Here is a 5,990-nt window from a genome sequence, read left to right on the forward strand (position 1 = left end):
GTGTATATATATATATGTGTATATATATATGTATATATATATAAAATAACTATAAATTAAGTAAATTAATCTAAAAATAATGAAATAATATAAATATTAATAATGTTTTTAATTTATATAATAGATAGATAATAGTATTTATAATTAATAAATATAAATTGTGTAAATTAATTGAATTAATAAATAACTATAAATGAATACGTAAATCAATAGAATCAAAAATATACACAGGGAGAGAGATGGGTGGGTGGATATAGATATATACAGAAAATTTCATATTTATATAACAAATTATTAAAAATAAGCCAGTTTTGAGTGACTATATGGTGTTGCTAAGCGGAATGGTGTTTTGCATCATAACTGCTGCTATATTGTGTGTTTTATTGTAGATTGACCAGTCATCATCCAGGAGCAGATCTGTTTGTTTTGTTATAATATTTATGACACACAGTCACCCGCTCTCCAATCTACACCACAGCCCTCATTTTCCCTCTCAAATCCAATTAAACATCACGGCTACAAATCTAAACTTGTTTAATGCTGACAGGCATGCATAAACAGTTACTTGAAACAAGCAGAAAAAAATTACAAATTACAAAAACACAGCCGACAAATAAATGCATCAAATCAAATTAATCACATACTAATTGCTCATTAAATTAAACCGCCACAATGAATTTATTCTGCCAATAAAAGATGATGATGATTTGTGGTTCCTGTTTTGCCCACACAATACTGTAAATGAAAGTCCTTCTGTGTATTTTAAAACATGCTCTCGTATAATCAGGAGGTTGCACTTGTGTTAGAAGTGAGGCATTGAATTGTGCAGATGGCCTCTTTGAATTACAATCGGCCTTGTTGCATTAGTTTTAGAGGGCCTGGATTATAAACGTTTTGATTAGAAAAGAATATTATACAAGACGACTTTAACATGCATTTTAGTAGCATGTACATTAATAACTAGATTTTTTCTTTTTTTAACAAAATGTAAGCGTTGCTGTGTAGTTAAATGTTGCTTTAAGAGTTTTTTAGCAAATTACTAAAGGTTTTGAGTACGGTTTTTTTTGTCTGTAGCACAAACAATGAAGCATTTAATACTTGTTGTTTGTGCCTTGGCAAGCACCACTAATAATCTGTAAGATCTCAAGGTTTCATCTTGTTCTTAACATTCTCATCTGTCCCTGACATTGTGTAAGTCTTTAAAGACACTGTTTTTATCTGGTTCCATTTGGATTTAGGCGATCATGTTAAGCCAGGGTGGCTGATTTATTGATTGAGCCACAGGGCAGGGGTAGGTCAAGCCCTGGTTTGACCGTACTGAGGCAACAGAAGTTATGCGGATTGCTCCAGTGGTAATAAAGGGTGTTTGTGTTGATAGGCACTTTATGTGTGAGCCCCATCAGTATTAAGTGATCCAGAGCCGCTGTATTCTGCCCCATGTGTCGTTCCCGCATCTCTAGATGATGTCACAGACTCCCTAATGAACTGTCAGAGCTTTAATCCTCACTCTGTGTGTGTTTGTGTGTGTGTGTTTGTGTGTTTGTGTGTGTGTGTGTGTGTGTGTGAGGAGACGATCTCCTTAGCAGCGTTCAATATGACAATGATAGAATGTCGTTCTGGGAATTGAGCGGGGGGTCTGGGATGATTTTTATTAAGATGTGTCACCTTGGGATGATCCTGTCTGGCTCTAATAAAAGTGTTAGCTTGCTTATTTCCCAGAATCCCACACACTGATCAAGGACTTTCAGCAATGTTCAGGACACAATATGTCTTATCACTACACACTTATTAATGTAATCCATGTCTGTTTTATATGTTTTAAAATGAAATATTTATATTTAATGAATGTTAAAATACAATATTTTAATATTATATAAATATATTTAAATACATTTTTATTTATTATTATTTTTGTTACTGATTTTGTAACTTTTGAGTCATACATTGTTATACAGTATTGATATATTGCAGTAATTTTCTATGTATATTTCATCACTGTGACATGATATTTTGGAGGATCATATTTCATTATATATAGCTATATTTGATGTTATAAATGATGTTTTTAAGAAATCACGAAGAATTTTTATGGCACTACTTTTTTTGTACATTTTTGTAGTGATCGTCTGTCTGTCTGTCTGTCTATTGTTCTATCGTTCTATCTATCGCTCTATCTATCATTCTGTCGCTTTATCTATCGTTCTATTGCTCTATCGCTCTATCTATCGTTCTATCTTTAAAACTTGAAAATTTAGTAACCAAATTGGCTGCTGAATGCAAAACACAACAAAACTAAACTAAACACAACAAAACAAAACACAAATTTAAACTCTGTATATAATACTTTATTGGATGCTTTTCATCCTTATATCAGTATATTTTTCTTCTTGTTTTTGTGTTGTCTTACAAATGAATATTGAAGAATTTCTAATGTCTAAATGAGCTTTTGACTCAGCATCTTGATGTTTTGTGTGGTGAGATGGTCGATGACACTCATCTCTAAGCTGGGATTTAGTAATATCTCTCAACACCTAAACCTTTTAAACAGTTACACACATGTCCTTTCAAGGACAAAATGGCCTCCGTCTGGCAGGGATATTTCAGCAGCTGTTAGCTGTTGTGTGTCTGCAGTGACCACAGCTGGAGCCCAGTGTCAGAGTCCAGCCAGCCTGACGTGGTGTTAGCATTAGCAATCACGCTGACCCCAGGCCCCAGGCCCAGCATGGTGACCGAGGTTGCTGTGGAGACTGACATGCTGAATTGCAGACACACAGAATGTGTGTGTGTGTGTGTGTGTGGTGAGTCAGGTGAGCTGATGTGCCTGTTGAAACTGTGTGTCCTGGTTGAAGGGACATTAGCTGAGATGGCTGCAAATAGTACCTAAAAATGTTGTACAGATGACCTTTGTTACACGTTTGTAGTGTATTTACATATCGTTCAACTGTAATGTACATATTATATATGTGCATGACATGACTTTGGTTAAAAACGCATGAATATTCGGTAAATATCAAAAGATCTGTAATAACAGACAAAGCAATAGTGAACATGTAACAAAAACACTTACACTTGTGTGGTGCGACATTACTGTCGGATCCAGTATAGTCGGCACAGCATTGTCTTTTGGTTTCAGTCTTTCTGAAAATCCTGTCGAATCGTGCCTTGTTTGTAAAGAAATCCGCGGTAAAATGAAGTGAACAAAGGACCGAGTTCTTACTGGTGCAGTCTGGATCTTTATTAAAAATAAAATTCATCCACTCTTTTTGTTGGGATCCGAAGGAAGGCAATGCAAAGACTGTTTTTTCCACAATTTGGCACGGCATCTTATTGTCTTCAGAGCCATCTTTATCGTTTGGTTTCTTTGTAGACCTGCGTTCGCCTCTCTCGTTATTTACACTACATGTGCCCATCAGTGGGCAGGGCTAAACAGGCAGTGATGTAGAAGCAGGCGTTGATGATCTTCTGCGGAGGCGGTGTATAGCCACACTATTACATCATAGAGACTGGCTTCAGTATAAGCTTTTTTTTAGGCTAGCAGGAGAGTTCTGAAACTTACAGGATGTTTATTATAGTACAGTGACCTCTTATATGTCGAAAGATCAAGGGAATTTTGATTTCTCAGTTCATGACCCCTTTTGTTGAGAAATTAAACTGGATGAGTTTAGATTTTACACAGCATGTCTTTAACATCAGAGAATTTGCTTGTGTTTGTTGTCTAGTGGCAGGTGGTGCATCACCCTTCCTACACAGGTATAATTTGTCATTCATTGCTCTTTTTCACCTCACAGTCATGAAGCGGGCGTGTGCGTGTGTTTTGTAACTGCTTAAATGTTTGTTTGTCCTGTCTCTCACTCAACAGCTCTGCATTTCCAAGATTTCCTCTGCACATTTAGCATCACTGGTGCAACGTAAGCGGTCCTAGATTGTATTTGCCCCACCCTCACTCTGTCGTTCACTGGCTTACTGTGAACCGCAGCTTTTTCAGCACTTTGGCTGTGACACTGAGTGGCCTCACTCTGAATAATTCACTGCTGAGTATAGAGCTGTGTGCGAATGAGAGGGATAACTGCCGGATAGCTTATGTCATTTTCTCAGCTGGTTATCTCAATGCACTCTCTCTTTCTGTCTCACTCCATCTTTCTGTTGCTCTAACTCGCTCTCCTCTCGGCATTCTGGACTTCAGTGTAGCCCACACTGGGCGCACTCTCTGTTCTTCTGAGGGTGGACATGAATAGTTTATTTAATGGTTCCTGTAGCTCAGCGATTTACCAGGAATTCACCATAGGCTGCGTGCCAAGATTCATGAAACAGGATAAGAGATTCATTTCATGAGAGAATTATTTATTAATCATTTATTAGAGTGCGAATGTGAGTGAAACCAAAAAACTAACACCTTTAACAGAGAAATTAATCATTTTACAAATTAAAATATGAGAAAACGATACAAAACATAGTGTATTCTATATATATTTATTAATATTTAAATATTATTTATTAATAAATGCAATCACAAAAAAAGGTTTAAATATATTTTTATACAAATGTATTTAGTTATATATACAAATGTATTTAGTTATATATACATGCACTACCATTCAAAATTTTTTTTAAAGAAATTAATACGTTTATTCCACAAGGGTGGCGTGACAGACTTCTACATCGTTAAAAACATTATTTCAAATAAATGCTTTTCTTTTAAACTTTACATTAATCAAAAATTTGAGAAAAGTACCACTTTACATGAAAATATTATAGTTTACATAAAATATTATAGTTTACACACAAATATTAAGCAGTACAACTGTTCAACAAATCAGCATCAGCATATTAGAATGATTTATGAAGGTTCATGTGACACTGCCTTGGTGAGCATAAGAGACTTCTTTCAAAGCATTAAAAATCTTACCAACTTTGAAACGGTAGTGTATATCATTTTAATTTATATGAGTCATTCACATAAGATATTATGCCTTTGAAAAACAAATTCTGATGCAGTCAAACACTCAATGTCCTCAATAACAGCATCCTCTCTGTGGGTGTCTAAAGTTTGACTTGGAGTTTTCTAACATCGGTGGGACTTCCGCTTATAACCAAGGTCTCAACAGAGGATGCAGCGTCGGATTCACTGATCTGTGGACCGCCACAGGCAGCGTCCGCTCCAACCGCAGCGGTAACGTCTGAACACGCCACTTTTTGCGTTTTGCCTTTGTGCAGCGCTCCAGGATTTCTCCATTAAAAACAAGCTATTGATTTTTTTTGAAGTGTGCAGATTCACTTGGCACAGCACCAGCTCTCGCAGCTCTGATGAAGCTCGGTGATGTATAGCTCGCTGGCTTACGCTCATTTACTCTAAGCAAAAAAAAGAGGGAGGCATTGAAGGAGTGATGCGAAAGGTGACTAGCAAAAAGGGAATATTTTTTTCCTGATAGTTTTTGTGCGGTTCTCTCTTACACATGTTTTTTCTCTGCAGGCCTAATAAATGTCCTCATATAGCATTTGAACCCATCTAGTGAGTAAAGTTTTTATCATATGGCTTTGAACATATAATAAAATAGAGGATCTGTTCATTATAGTACTAATTAATGCATTCCTTTATATGAATATGAGAATTAGATTTATATAGGGATGGGTACCGAAACCCGGTATTTAATCGGTCCCGGGGCTAAATTATGAAAGTCTTATCGATAAGCTCTGACGTTAACGGTTCTGCTATCGGTACTGGAGAAATTAAGAAAACACACATACATTTATTATTGCTATAGATACATTGTCTTGCAAATTCTGTCTCACCAGAGTCGCCAGCTGTTTTTATATGCAATAATATTCAAACATTTGTCTATGATGCCTTTTTGCTATTCGCAACTCAGAAGCGAGATCGCGCTCGTGCGGAGGAGCTTCAGCACGCGCAACATGAAAGCCCTGTTTAATTATGATAGAAGAGAGAACTAAACATTCAAACATCTGCTTACACTTTAGGCCTGTGGCTGTTT

General features: G+C 36.2%; 1 protein-coding gene across 4 annotated transcripts in view; it reads left to right on the top strand.

The window, feature by feature from the left end:
* Positions 1 to 5,990, top strand: part of epha10 (EPH receptor A10) — a 109,742-nt gene that overhangs the window by 31,632 nt on the left and 72,120 nt on the right. The window lies entirely within an intron of this gene.

The sequence above is a fragment of the Sinocyclocheilus rhinocerous genome, unplaced genomic scaffold, assembly GCF_001515625.1.
Source record: "Sinocyclocheilus rhinocerous isolate Xijiao unplaced genomic scaffold, SAMN03320098_v1.1 scaffold53, whole genome shotgun sequence".
NCBI classification, from domain to species: domain Eukaryota; kingdom Metazoa; phylum Chordata; class Actinopteri; order Cypriniformes; family Cyprinidae; genus Sinocyclocheilus; species Sinocyclocheilus rhinocerous.